This window comes from Ascaphus truei, chromosome 3 (genome assembly GCF_040206685.1).
Source record: "Ascaphus truei isolate aAscTru1 chromosome 3, aAscTru1.hap1, whole genome shotgun sequence".
NCBI classification, from domain to species: Eukaryota; Metazoa; Chordata; class Amphibia; order Anura; family Ascaphidae; genus Ascaphus; species Ascaphus truei.
Window position 1 is genome coordinate 398315412 of NC_134485.1, and position 15923 is coordinate 398331334.

Here is a 15923-nt window from a genome sequence, read left to right on the forward strand (position 1 = left end):
CTCTCTCCCCTTGCCCTCCCCCCCATCCTCCCCTTCCTCTCCCCCCCCACCTCCCATCTCCACCCGCATCTTCCCTCTCTCCTGTCCCTTCTCCCTTTCCCCTTCCTCTTCCCACCTGTCTCCCACTCTCCCCCTTCTCCCTCTGAGTATCCCAGAGGTGTGCAAAACCTTGGCCCCCCGGAATGTGTGGCTAGGGGTATGAATTGTAATAGCTCGGATCCTGTCTCATTAATGTGTTAACGGATAAGAAAAGCATTATGTACAAGTGGTTCTCCAGTACACAATGTAATAGTATGCTATACTGCAGATGAAAGGTATGCTACGGCAATTCCGTACAAGTGTCGGTATTTGTGCAGCAATGCCCCAGAGCAACGTAACAGTGGAGGGGTAAGCTAGGAGTTCAGGGTAAAGCTCGATACCCTGCCCAAGTTATTAAGTCGGAACACCTAGGCTCTACTAGGTACCAGCACCCCTCCCCTGTTCTCCCTCCCCCCCTTCATCCCAACCCCTCTATTTCCCCTCTACAGTTCGAAATATTCTCCAGGCATCCTCCCATTCGAATATAGGCCCAATTACCTAGTCTGACCATGCCAATGTCAAACTCACTCTCTCTCTGCCTTTTGTTAAGCATAACTCATATAAATGGAAGTTGAACAACTCCCTCCTTAACTGCCCGGAGACAGAAAACACAATCAGACAAAAGCTCTCAAGCTTTTTCCAGATCAACAAGGGGGTCAGTATCAACACCGGCCATGCTATGGGAGGCCCATAAGGCCTCGATAAGAGTTGATTTAATATCAATTGCCTCCTTTAAAAAAAAAACAAACACAAGCTGCAGAAAGAATTAACTGATAAGATCTTAAGGTTGGAACAGCTTCACAAAGCAAATGCGTCCAAAAAGACTTTAAAAATGCTAACCCAAGCCAGGGCAGACCTAAAGCAAACTCAGCTTGAAGAGGTAGAGAGAGCACTGAGGTGGACCAATCAGAAATTCTACGACGGGTAATAAGGCGGACAGGCTTTTGGCGTCAAAACTCAGAGGAATCCGGGTTAAGTCTCAGATTACTAGAATTCGCACTAAAAACGGCCAGGTCTCATTTGCGGAAAAAGATATAGCCCAGGAATTTGCGGATTTCTACACTGAGCTGTACAACCTCCATCCCCATGGTCGAGATCTGACTGGTTCCGGGGTTATTTCACAATACCTTGAGCAGTGTAAACTTCCCTCCCTCTCTGAAGAGGAGCTGGAGAGTTTAAACAAAAAAATCTCCCAGGAGGAGTTGTTGGAGGCCGTTGTTTCCCTTAAATTATCAAAAACACCAGGCCCAGATGGATTCTCCAATGTTTATTACAAAACATTCATGCCGACTCTCCCCCTACTTTCTTGATATTTTCAAGTCCTTTTTGGAGGGAAAATTGATACCCGCCACTATTATCTCCGCAAATCTAGCTGTTATTCACAAAGAAGGTAGGGATCCGCTTTCATGCGGCAACTGCAGACCAATCTCCCTACTCAATACCGATCTTAAAATCTATAGTAAGATCATAGCAACTAGGCTCAACCCAATTCTTGTATAGGTAACTACTCCCAGCTCCAAAAATAGCGATACAGAGACTCTGAGAAATAATCTGAGAGACCCAAAAATGAAAAGTATATGACATATGTGAAGTCCAAAAGATGGTTCTAAATCCGCAGCAAATCAGATTATAAGTTCTTGGGCAAATAACATCGCATATTGTGTACAATGAAGGACTGAACTGACAGGGAAAGATGGACCCAATAAGAAAGTAGCTAGAGTAACTAGAGCCAGCCTTGAACCAAACCCTTAGTAACTCATTAGCATAAATATCACGGTTCTAGCTTTTCCACCATTTTTTTCAACTCTATCAACCCAATTCTTCCCAGGCTAATCCATATAGATCAAGTAGGTTTTGTGTCAGGCAGACAGGCCTCCGACAACACCCACAAAATTGTGGATGTTATCGACCACGTGCATCTCACTAGAACCAAGGCAATGATTCTGAGCCTCAACGCGAAAAAAGCATTCGACAGAATCAAATGGTCCTTTCTAGACCAAACAATGCTGAGGTTTGGCTTTGGCGGCCCATTTCTGGAGGGGGTCAGAGCCCTCTACCAAAATCCCACGGCATATGTTAAGCTCCTGGAGGGGGTCAGAGCCCTCTACCAAAATCCCACGGCATATGTTAAGCTCCTGGGCGGTTCCCTAGAGTCAATTACTATCAGGAACGGCACTAGACAGGGGTGTCCCTTATCCCCTTTGTTATTTGCCCTCTCAATTGAGCCACTGGCGGCTAAAATTAGAGAAGAAAAAAGCATAAAAGGATTACGGATTGGCGAAACAGAGTACAAAATCTCTCTGTTCGCAGGTGATGTGATTCTGACCCTCACGAGCCCCCATATTTCCCTCCCTAACCTCCAAAGACTGCTGGACCAATTTGGCTCGGTCTCTGACTATAAAGTTAATATCGATAAGTCAGAGGCCCTTAATCTATCCCTCCCAGTCCCAACGTGGAAACTCCTACAGTTAAACTATAAGTATAAGTGGAGATCCTCACACATCAAATACTTAGGGGTTAAAATCTCAAATTCCTATAAATCCCTTTACCAGCACAATTATCCTCCCCCTATTTGACCAGATCAGAAAAGATTTGGACACATGGAAAATCTCCAAAACTCCTTGTTTGGAAGAATAGTTTCAGTCAAAATGAATATCCTCCCGAGACTACTTTATTTTTTCCAAACTCTCCCTATAGCGATTTCAATGGCAGTCCTGAAGAATATTCAGTTACATTTATTCAAATTTATCTGGAAGGACAAGAGACAGAGGGTCTCAAGGTTGGTGATGCTGTCCTCAAAAGCGAGGGGGGGTTTGGAGTTCCTGGCATTGTCAAATATTATCTAGCAGCTCAGCTGAGACAGGCTGTGATTTGAAATTATGACCCTGCCTCATCCTGCTGGTTGTCAATAGAGTACCAATATGCATCCCCTCTCCCTCTACAAGTGTCTTTGTGGTCCTCGGGGGGCAGAGAGGGAGGTTAGCGAAAATTCGATCTGGGGGCAATGAGATGCATGTGGGGCGTTTGGTTTAAAAGCAAAGGGAAGTATGGCATGCTAGCTTCCCCCTCTCAACTTACCCATATATTTGGAAACCCAAACTTCCCGCCCGGGTATTCGCAAAGACAATTTGGCCAGTTCCAGGGCCTGAATATTAGGCTGGCTGCAGATCTTCTGAGGATGGGGAGAATTCTTTCCTTCCAGGAACTTCGGGACAAATACTAAGCCCAAGATCTGCATATGTTCAAGTTCCTGCAAATTAGACATTTTCTCCTGTCAATCTCCCAAAATTCCAATTTCCCCAGCCTAACCAAATTTGAATCCCTATGTATCAAAGGCACCTACCAGAAGGGACTGATCTCAGAGATCTATAGGGGGATGGAGATTTCAACCGTCCCTCCGAACCACCAAAATATATTAAAGTGGTCTGCGGACCTCAATCTGGCAATAGATGTCGGCGAATTGGAGGATATCTGGGAATCGGCAACTAAAACCTCAATTTACACAATAACAAAAGAGAACATATATAAAATTTTATTCCTGTGGTACCTGACCCTGACTAGGCTGAACCAGATTTTCCTCAACACACCTGACCTGTGCTGGAGGGGATGCGGGCAAAAGGGGGACATGACTCACATTTGGTGGTCATGCGCAGAGATCCAGAAGTTCTGGTCCATGATCCAGGCAATTCTCCATGAGACCACAGGGATTCTGTTCCCCATGGACCCCCTGCCCTTTGTGCTGGGTAAACCCATTGGGATCCTCCCCGCTCCGATATCTAGGCTGGTTTCTTCTATTCTGACGGCCGCTAGATGCTCCATAGCAGCGGCATGGAAACAGGTTAACGCTCCCGCAAGAAGCACAGTAGTCAGGAGAATAAACGCTGCCATGACAATGGAGAAGCTCACAGCCATGCTCCATAAGAGAATGCCTCAGTTTTGGAAAACCTGGGACCTATGGTTCGTAGCACAGGGCCCCGGCCAGGCAAGGGCCTAGGTAAAGCAACTGCCGCTGAACGGAGAAGATGGTGATCCTGGAGGATGCTGCCTATGCTCCCTTCCTCCCCGCCTCCCCCCCAACCCCACCCCTCCTGGTCTGTTTGTCTCTTTCTGCCTCCTTCTCTTCTCTCTATCCCTTCTCTACATTCTTAACTAGAAAACCTATATTGGTAAGCATTTTGAAATAACCAGTCATGTGCCCATGACACTGTGTAATCTATTTGTATTTATATGTTTCCAATAAAAAAAACTTTGGATAAAAAAAATCTCACAGGTATATATTAAAGCATGCTACAGTGCATGTATGCGCTAGACAGGAAGAAATCCCTACTATGCACTCTGAGGACTGGTCAAGTCTCAACTCCCCCATGAAAACTTTGCCACTCTGTTTTAACACCCCAATCCCTGCTTCGTTTTTCTCCCCCCACTCCATTTTTTACACCCCATTGCCCTCCATTTTTCTTCCCCCCTCTGTTTTTAATCTTCCCCCCTCTATTTTTACATCACCCTCCCCTCCGTTTTTATACCCGCCTCCCCTCCGTTTTACACCCGCGTCTTAACTTGAATAGCAGTGTCTGCTAAGCAGAGACAACACGTAGTTGCTGACAGTTTCTGCTGCAGCCGTCTCCAAAAAACTGCAGGGAACTGCCGCGAATGCAGGACCTTATGTTTGCCACTCTTAGTATTGATGTGTTGTTGTTTGCAAACTCACATAGATAAAAGCAAACACTGGTTCTTAGATAATGAGTCATTTATTGCCTTATAGCATAGAGTATGATCATAAACGAAAGTCAATCATAGACTCTGGAAGGGGAGGTTCCAAGCAGGCTTTATATACACTTATCATTTTCATTGTCTAACATAGGTTGCTAGGCAGAATATAATAACTACTCCCTATCCTAAACCTATAATTTTAAAGGTCACTAAATAAGTAAAAACTGGGTTAAAACATCTTAGTACAACAACAAGGTATGTTAGGTTACATTTTATCTATAATTTTGTATAACTGAACAATTGGTTATTATCAATATACTTCTGGGCGTTGAGCCATAAGCCCGGCCTTGAGTGTCTACTGCTAGCGAAACTCAACTCGCAACATGCACTTTCTTTCCCACAGAAAGGAATTCAGGAACACAGCATGAGACATAATTATGAGAAATGACAAGACAGACCAAACGGATTCTGAATACTACTAATACTTCATCTCCAAAGAGCCCCCAGTCTATTTCAATACTATGTCCATTTCAACATTATTATTTCAACAGACGATTCAGGTTTGTTCTGGGAAGAAATGCATAATTATGTCAAAAGAAGTACTTACTATAGAATCTTCTTAAATTTGTTAAACCAGGTAAATCTACAGTTTCCAACAAAAGAGGGGGAAAGAAATGTTTAAATAGAAGAAAGATCTTTTAACATATTAGTGATTTGATAGTATACATTATTTTTATATTTAGCAGATTTTGTTATTTGTCAGATATTGCTCTTGTGCAAAGCTATACTTTGGCTGACGTTTTGAAAATGCTAACAGTCAACTTCAATGCTGAAAGAAACTTATCTTGTTAGTCTGTTACATTAACATTACAATTACCGCTAGTACATTAGACTTCATCTTTAAATTGTGTCCTGCTAACCAGATAACAATGTCCTTTGAAGTAGAATGTTGTTGGAAAGTAATTGTGTAGAAATGAAGGCACTGCAGTTTTGCAAAGACCTTATCATTAGTGATTTATTTTCGTACAAGTTAAATCCACAGCATTATGTACACTGTTTATAGCTTAGATAAAGTAAATAGGCATTTCTAACATGGATTTCTAGCTACTGTACAGTAGCACATTATTTCTACCTCCCATATTTCACTAATCTTTTTCAGTTCCTTCTCTCTCCTACATGCTACAGCTTTCTCGATCTTTCAGATGAATTTGCTGATGCCAACATTCTCTCTTTTGCCACTTATCCTGATCTCATGATTATTTTATACAGTGTCCCATTCTTGTTAGTCCAATAAAACGAAAGAAAAATACGTAAATACCTTGCTGTGGTTAGAGGTCATGGTTGGACCCTCAGAGTATAGTCCTGGGTATAAGTGGCTGTTCTCACGCTGACATCAGGAGACTTCCCTCTTGCGTCTACAGGGCTTCCATCAGGTGGCCGTCTTGTGTAAAGGTTGGCAGCGATACAGGAGCAGTCTGAGCCGCCGTCAAGCTAACAGTTCAGTTGCTCCACACAAATTACGACACGCCGCAAAGTGATGACGGCTGTCAGAAGTTTGCAGCGTCGCTCGAGATGGCAATGAGCACCCATATAGTTTCGATAAGTAGAATGACTAGAGATATCCGTAAGAGCTATGGAGTCACTCATATAGCATCAATCCTACGCGTTTCATAGCATACACTACTTCAGGGATCCCTGAAGAAGTACCCAGGACTATACTCTGAGGGTCCAGCTAAATAATACCCGAGGGTGGCTGTGAGACCAAGTGATCCTGCTGTCGTTGGTGTGCGGTGCTGGATAACACATGTCGTCAGTGCATGAAATGTCTAATATGATCTAAATTGATGTACGCAGATATCTTACCATTACCTTTTTATAATTATATCTTGAATGTACTTCACTATATGCGTTTGCGCTGTTGTCTTTCTGTTTCACTGACAGTCTAGGGTGTCTGAAGTAAAAATTAGAGCAGTTTTTTAGCAAATGTCAGGGAAGCAAAAGTAATTTTTATGGCTATTCTTTATTTTTAAAGTATTAGCGGAGATTTGGCTCTTCATGTTCAGTCCGACAACTCAACCACACCTACATCAACCGTCAAGGGGACACAAAACGTGTCTCAATATTAAGAGGTAAATCACATTCTAAATTGTGCAGGAAACAATTCACCATAAATATGAGCAATCTACATACTGGGATCACAAAATGTGAAAGCAGATTTCCTCATCCGCAGTCAGATCCAACACGGAGAGCTAGCTCGATGTCACAAACTATTCTATTATTGCTGGTCAGCAGGTGGAAGGTCTCCAAATAGATTTGATGACCACCAGAGCCAACTCATAAAGCCAGGATAATCGCAATCATTCCCTTCTGACCCAGAAGAGCACTGTTTTGGTGCTAGCACATCTACTGTACAGTAGCAAAGGAGCTGCCTTCAATAAAGGACCTATTTTTTTAGTACCCAATCTTCCATCCGGAGCTGAGCCATCTACAATTAATAGCATGGGATTTGAATGGTAGAGATTAGAGAAATAGGGCTGATCACTGCATGGAATTCATAACCTTATACAGGTATATAAAAAAAAATCTACTTACAGATCTTCTAACAAAGCATGACAATTAAGAGGATCTGGTAGAAATTGAAGTTCAAAAAAGATACCACAGTAAATTTCCTCCAAGCCATCAGCTCTTTTAGAGGAGAATCCTTACTCCTCATCCTTAAATAAAAAGGTTTCTTAAAGTGATTGGGAAGATCAAGAGAAGTATTAGGAGAATCATAGCTCCTGGGGATCTCAATGTTCTTAATGCTCTAGGCTTCAAACCCTTTGAAGTGCTTCAGAATGCAACAGTGGCTATCTCTAACAACTGCATTTCTGGTAGCTATTACCTCTGCAAGAAAGGTGGCAGAAATTCAGGCCCTTTCGTATAAGTATCCATATGTAATTTTTTTTATCAGGACAAGGTGGTCCTCGGAACGATTCAGAATTTCAGATCCAAAGTAACCTCCTTTTTTCACCTTAACCAGGACATAATTTTCCCTTCATTTTGGCCTAATCCAAAGATTTGTTTAGAAAGAACAACAGGGTGGAAATAATCTGACAGGCTCTGTTGCAAAGTGGTTTAATGCTACAATCCTGGAAGCTTATAACCAGGTAGGGAAGCAACCACCATTTAAGGTTATGGCTCATACTACCAGTGCTGTATTGACTTCTTGGGTTGAAAGAGCCGTGGCTTCCCTGGCAGATATTTGTAGGGTAGCAACCGGGTCAGAGATCCATACGTTTGTTAAACACTACAAACGTGATGTTTGTTCTTCAGGGGATTTGGAGGGCGGTTATGCAAGCTTTTATTTAATGCCTCCCTTTTTTTATTACTGTGGGACATCACACAGGTGTGTCTACTGCTGTGGGACACAAAGGAAATAGAGAATTGTTTGTACCGATATTCTCCTTTCTTCTAGTCCAGTATGGCAGCACTCATACAGTATATTTACCCTACCTATTGAGTGGTGGTGTTCTTTGTCTTCTTCTTTGTAGTTTGTTTGTACAGATGCAGTGGCCGTTATTCGAACATTTCTCGAAATGGATTTCGAGATTGCCCCGTGATCCTCACTAGTTTTTAGGCGGCAGACTAATGGCCCATCGGATGAACACAGCAGGGGTATTTCCATGCATAGGAGATACCGGCATCCCATAATGGGGAGTGTATCTCAGGAAGCAGGGGGTCCCCGGACCTGAAACCAATGTGGTACTGCTTTGGAGACCCCCTGCTCATCCACACAAGTCATAAATTTAAATACATAGTAAGCACCAATACACAACCCACCCCCTGTGCCCCCACATAAAACCAATATTTATTTTTATAGACCGGATTAATACCACAGGCCGGTGGGGGTCCCCGGGTTGTCCCTACAGGTCCGCAGGCCCCACAGTGCACCCCGGGGTGTTCTCACAGGTGTCCGGGGGCTCTCGGGTGATCCCCGCTTGGCTCCGTGGGCCTCCATGTGGTCCCCGCGGGTGTCCATGGGTGGTCCCAGCGGGTTTCTGGGGGTTCCGGGTCACCTCCACGGGGGTCTGGGGCCCTCGGGTGGTTCCCACAGGTGTCTGGGGGCCCTCGGGTGGTCCCCACAGGTCCTCAGGGCCCCCGCCCGGTTACTTCCCGCAGGTGTCCTTGGATCCTCAGGTGGTCCCCGCTGGTCTGCGGTACCATTCCTGTATTTCAAAAAAAATAAACATGACCTACATTTCAATAAATACACCTCCCTCTCCACCCCTCCCTCCCACCAAACACATACAGTACAGTAATGGGCAAAATAACTTATGCAGATATGGATAACAGATTATTTGCCCATTATTAACCCAACAAGCAGCATAAATAAAGTAAATAAAAACCATTCTACTTACCCCTGCCAATGTGAAGGGGGTCCTCATCAGCATATTGCAGGGCCATGTCCTCCGTTGCCAGAAAACATACATAATAAATACAATCTAATGGCCCCTAACCCCTTAATCACCATAGCGGTTAATAACCGCTACAGTAATTAAGGGGTTAACCTACCCTGCCCCGCTACCCACCCGGGAGACCTAACAACCCACCCCGGACCCACTATACCCACCCTGTACCCATTGATTGTTATAGTAGTACATCATATCCATATAATATGGGCATAAGCTACCATAGCAGTCAATGGTCACCCTCATACAAAAGCCTGAATGTCCAAAATACACAATAATAAAACCTGTACAACAAGCACCTAAACAACCAGACTGTAAAATTAAAAGCAATAAGCAATCAATCAACTAAATAAAACCACTAGCCAACCAATCAATTAAAGAAATAAAACCACTAGCCAATCAATTAAAGAAATCACACCACTAGCCCAAAAAATAAATGTAATAGCTAAAAGAACTATCCAGCACAACAATTAATTAATACAAACACTAGACAACACCAACTTAAACCAGTAGCCAACAAAATACATAATTAAATAAAAACGCAAAACAACCTGAAAAAAAAAATATTCAAGCCATCACAATTCAAAATAATTGAATCTAAACAATAAAAATACAAAGAAAATATAACAGTCAATAGAAGAAATGCATTTGCCAAAAAAATGCATTGGCTATTACTGTATTCATCTTTACCCTAAACAGGCACAGATACATTAGCAGTCAATGGGCAATGAAAAACATAAAAAAAGAAAAATCCAATGAAAAAACCTGTAAAAATAAAAGTAGCCTACTGTCGTACCTAGAGGGATGAGCTAGTACCCACAGGTGTGTTCTGCCATACTGGACTAGAAGAATGTAAAATATCGGTAAGAACAATTCTCTGTTTACTGTACATACAGTAGGTTCGCTGAAGAACATTACTGGTTAGCAGAAAATATTTCAGGCTGTTCAATCTATGTGGCAAGTTGCTCACTTGCCCATGCCACTGTAATAATGTTATAATTATGCAATGTTGTATACTTTCTAGTTAAACACATTAAAATACAAGTCCTTATATTATAGTAGAAGTTATTTTTGAACTACACCCCATTGATTCTCCAGGTGAGAAAAATCTTGCAATGATTTCAAGTCTGCCTTTGAAATTGTTAATTGGATTGGCTACTACAGTCTCTCACTTCCCATTATGGGACAATATCAATTTCTTCTGCACTTGCTGTCAACATTAGTATAGCTGCGTTTTAATTTTTTTTATAATAATCTTGGAACAGAATACATTCTGCTCATTGCATTATTAGAATATTTGCCAGAAAAAATATGTCCCTTTGACTTCATCTGTGTTTCCAAGTGCACCAAGCACATATATCTTGAAGACGATTACAGAATGATCAAAAACTCAGTTGTGCAGATTTATTTGAGTCTATTTCAATTTAGTAAATTTTTTCAATTACAGTACATCTTGACTTGTCTTGTACTGTAGTTATTCAAATTGGAATCTAATAACCAGTTGCAGTATTGCTCTGACTCTTTGCATAAATACTTGATCAGTATTGTTTTTAAAATTGATCAAAAGTAATTGTAATACCTATGCATAGGGTGGATTAACAAGTAGCAATGCTTTGTTATAAATAATCTATTTTCTCACTTCACCAGCATTGTCAGTATACTGTTGAAATATATTTATTTAGGAAAATATTAACATAGATTAACATGCAAGTCTGGTTCAATTCTCAACCATATTCTGCATCGGCCCCTGGCTTGTAAAGTTTTGAGCATTCCATTTATGCAGTATGTTGATGAGTAGTCCCACTTCTTTTTAAATATATTTAACCTTTTGGTACTGTATCGTGGAAAACTAAAGCCGTTTTCCTGATCACCCTGGCAGTGGGCACCATTGGGTTAATCCCTTCTCACTCTAGGTAGGACAGGAAGTAGACTTTTGCAGGTAGACCATATAAGGCCCCTCCCTCTACCTGCACACCAGTCTTTTTCCTGTCCTCACAGCTAGGTGTAGGATTTGTTATTTTTTAACAGGGCTCACCTACTGCACTTTGTGCAGAGAACCAGGGTCTCAACCTCTCTCCCCTGAAGCTCCGCGGTGCGCCCTGCGGGGGGCAAGTCGGAGACCCCTTAGAGTCGGGGGTGCCCCTGTTGGGTGGGGGGAAACGGCTGCAGCGCGAGGAAAACTTAGTGCAATGCCCAAGATACGAGGCGCACAGCAGCTGCAGCAGGGACCCATGGAGGCCCAGACTCACCGCATAAGCGCCTGAACGCTGCGGTAAGGTACCCGGCAGCCCGCCACACGCGGAAGGGGGAGCAGCAATAGCTGCGAGCGGAGGAGCTCTACAGACCGCAACAGCGTAACAACGCGGCGGTACTACCCCAGGAATCCGCGGTGAACCTAGGAGGTTCAGAGGACCGCAAGTGTATCAAGGATACTGCGGAGAAGGGTACAGGGCACGTAGCCGCTCGGGAGCGCGCGCGTGCAGGCCGGCAAGTGCGTGCACGGACACGCGAGCCGTGCGGGTGCACGAGCACGAGCACTTGATAACGTCAGGAATGCGACGGCCACACGATGTATGTGTGAGTGAAGCTGCAGCATGGAACGCTCAGCAGGGAGAAGCCAAGTGCTGGATATGGATGCAAGAAGGGAAACACCCAAAACATCAGTTCCCAAGACTAGGTGAGTCCTTAGTTTAGTTCTACAATGGGAAAAGAGAGATGGTATATATATATACATTAGGGTGTATGTTTAGCATTTATTTTGTTTTATAAATTAGTTCAGTGGTTACCCTCCCAGAAGCAGGATCTTCAAAAGGGATGGGGGAATCCCTGCAACATAAATGAAGGTTGCTAAGAAACTAAATGGTGTTCAGCTTGTGAGAAACCAGCCCTAATAGGGAAGTAATTATGTGAAGAGTGTCTTAAGACACCTGCAGGTGATACCAGTGAACAAATGAGCATTTTCTTTATTGATGAAGGAGGAGAGTTGATGCGGCAGTGCAGCAAGCTGTTAACCCTGCGCAGGAAAGATCTATATCCCAGACTAGTCTGGATAAGGGGAAAGGTTTTTCATCATATGGGTCTGAAAGTGATTGTTTTCATGTGTCAGAGAATGAAATGGATTCATCAGATCAAGATATTCAGGAATAATCTGAAATTGATGTAGAAAGGGTGGATCCACTCATCAAAGCCTTGATACAGGTTTTTGAACTGAAAGACATTTAGGAGTTAACACAATGGTGATCTTGTGGCTCACAGAGTTGGGGTGTGCAGTGTTTGAGCTGATACTTGGAAGAAGTTGTGGGATCGAATCCAAACAGGAGGAGGTTGAAAACAGGCACCTCTGAAATTTAAAAAAAAAAAAAAAAAAAAAAAAGTGTCCTGGCTGCTTCAAGAGTTGTACTGGCCTGCTTTGACAGGCTAGGCGTGCTACTACTGCTGCTACTACTGCTACTACTACTGCTACTACTGCTGCTACTACTATTGCTACTACTGCTACTACTACTGCTACTGCTGCTACTACTGCTACTATTGCTACTATTGCTACTACTGCTACTAGTACTACTACTGCTTTTACTGCTGCTGCTTTAAAAGGTAGAGTCTTTACTATCCATCAAGTAATTAAGCACCTCATTCAAGTGGAGTTGGCGCAACCAGACGCCGGAGTATTACGCCTAAAAGGTTTGGGAAGATGTATCCATTCCCACAAGAGGAAATAGAAAGTGGGAGGTTAGCCCAAAGGTGGATCTTGCTATTTCCAGAATAGTAAAAAAGACCACAATTCCCTTAGAGGAGGCAGCGTCATTAAAAGACGCTATGGATAAAAGGATGGATTATGCATTAAAAAAAGCATATGTTACGGCAGGAACAGCCTACAAGCCAGCCATAGCAACTACAACAATTGCTAGAGCTATGCGAGTGTGGATTGCCAATATTGAAGAGGCAATAGACAAGGGTGTAAAAAGAAGTACTATTCTTAAGGCGTTGTCAGTGGTGAAATGGGCAACTGATTACATAGCAGAAGCCTCATTGGATGCAGTAAAAATAGCAGCCAAGTCTATGGTACGAGCGGTATCAGCAAGAGGAGCTTTATGGCTCAGACAGTGGATGGCTGACACAGCATCAAAGAACACCTTATGTACATTACCATTTGAAGGTGAATTCCTATTCGGCAGCAAACTAGATGCAATAATAACAAAGGCATCAGGACAGAGCCAGGAGATTCAGTCTCCAACAGATGAATAAAATCAAGATAAAGAGATGTTTAGCTTCTGAGAATCCAGCTGTTATAGGAATACGGCCTTAAGGAAATTACTACAGGCAGAAGTAATAGAAAAGGTAAGAGGAAGCGGAATTTTTCCAGAATAATTTTGGTAAAGATGCCTACAGGGGATTACAGAGCAATACTAGACCTAAGAAAGGTAAATTCAGTCTTGAAGATAAGAAAGTTCAAGATGGTGTCTGTAAATCTGATTATACAAGAGGTACAACCAGGAGACTGGATGGTGGCGATAGACTTAAAAGACGCTTATTACATGTACCAATAGCAAAAGGGCATCAAAGATTCCTAAGGTTTGCAGTAAATCAAGAGTATTATCAATACACAGCACTAACATTGGTCTGGCAACTTCCCCAAGGTCGTTTACAAAGGTTCTAGCCCCTCTAGTGGCAGAGATGAGAAAGGGGGGTAGAGATATACCCTTACCTGGACGACATCCTGGTAAAATCAAAGGATGGGGGGAAACTCCAACAAGACCAGAAAATGGTAATAACCTTCCTAGAACATCACGGTTGGTTAATAAACAGAGACAAGAGCATTGGGTACCCACTCAGCTCTTAAGATTTCTGGGAGTGAGATTGCCAGAGGCAAAGGGGCTAGACATAGCCATGCGAACAAGGAGGCTCAGAAAAGCTACCAGGACTTCTGCAGAAGAATGCATGAGACTCCTGGGGAAATTCGCTTCAACATTAAGCGTTGCATATGAGACCTCTGCAAAAACAATTTTCTGCAACAATGGAACGGGAATCACAAAGACACAAGACAAAGAATCTTGTTACAACCACAAACAAAACAAGAGTTAAAATGGTGGGAAGATACCCGAAACCTGGTCAAAGGGAAAACGCTACAACCTGTGCACTGGTTAAAAATTACAACAGATGCGAGCAAGACAGGTTGGGGGGCTCAGATGGGAGAAGAAGTGGTGCAAGGAACCTGGGGAAATCAGGTAAACCACTTACCATCAAATCTGCTGGAATTAAAAGCAGTACAAAAGGCCCTAGAAGTTTTCCAGGACAAAATAAGAGATGGCTGTATAAGATAGAATCAGACAACAGCTCTGTGGTCAAATATATAGCCAAACAAGGAGGAACCAGGAGCAGAAAGCTGATGAAGCTCACAGCAGAAATACTCGGTTGGGCAGAGTGCCACTTGTCGGATATCACAGCCATACATATCCCAGGACTAAGAAATGTCACAGCAGACTTTCTAAGTCGCAATATCATTCACCCAGGAGAATGGGCGTTAAATCCAGGAGTATTCCAAGACCTGGTAGAGCGATGGGGTCAACCAGACATCGATCTGATGGCGACACACCAGAATCGCAAAGTAAGGAACTATTGTTCCAGACAATTTCACCCAAGCGCACAAGCTACAGATGCTCTCAGTCTCAAATGGGACTTCAAATTGGGATACCTGTTCCCTCCAATTCCTCTGATTCCAAAAACAATCAGGAAAATCAGAGAAGAGAGAGCAGAGGTGATATTCATAGCACCATACTGGCCAAGAAGGCTTTGGTTTACACAACTGGTAAATATGACAGTGGATACACCATGGCACATACCAGATCAAAAAGGCCTGATGCAACAGGGGCCAATAAGCCATCCAAATACCAAACAATGGGCTTTGACGGCATGGCGATTGAGCGGGAGACATTGAGACTGAAGGGTTGTTCAGAGAAAACAATTCAAACCCTCTTACAAGCAAGGAGAAGTTCCACATCAAGAGTATACCATAGAATCTGGCTCTGCTTTTGTGATTGGTGTGAAAAAGAGAGAAAATTTCCTTTCACCAAAAATTGTATCTATAGTGGAATTCCTGCATAAAGGATTTGAGAAAGGTCTCAGTCTCGGCTCATTAAAAGTACAAGTGTCGGCACTATCAGCTTTGTTGGAAAGAAATCTGGCAGTAGAAAGACTGATAATCAGGTTCTTTCAAGCAGTTAAAAGGTTAAAACCTCAAATTAAGAACAGAGTACCTACATGGGACTTGTCGTTAGTCTTGGATGTATTAACAGCAGCTCCGTTTGAACCAATACAGGACATTGGCCTAAAATGGTTGTCTGGGAAAATGGCGTTTCTGATAGCAATCACCTCGGCAAGGAGAGTGGGAGAACTACAGGCGCTATCTGCTAAGGAGCCATTCCTAATCATACATCAAGACAAGGCAGTTCTTAGACCGATACATCAATTCCTGCCAAAGGTGGTATCACAGTTCCACATAAGTCAGGAGATGGTGATCCCGTCATTTTGTCCAGAACCAAAAAATGAGAAAGAGGAAAGGTTACACAAATTGGACGTGGTAAGATGTCTTAAGGTGTACCTAGAAAGGATGAGAGATATCCGAAAGTCTGACAAATTATTTGTCATCCCAGAGGGACCAAAGAAGGGACAAGCGGCATCAAAGACTAC

The 15923-nt window shown here is 43.0% G+C and overlaps 1 protein-coding gene across 2 annotated transcripts in view; it reads left to right on the forward strand.

The window, feature by feature from the left end:
• The window catches only part of SLC36A4 (solute carrier family 36 member 4), a 273729-nt gene that overhangs the window by 229328 nt on the left and 28478 nt on the right, over positions 1-15923 (forward strand). The window contains exon 11 of one of the 2 annotated variants that reach the window (XR_012800035.1): positions 5192-5348. The exons of the other annotated variant lie outside the window; for it this stretch is intronic. The gene's annotated coding sequence lies outside the window, so the exon portion shown is untranslated. The remainder of the gene's footprint in view (positions 1-5191; positions 5349-15923) is intronic. 2 annotated transcript variants of the gene reach the window in all.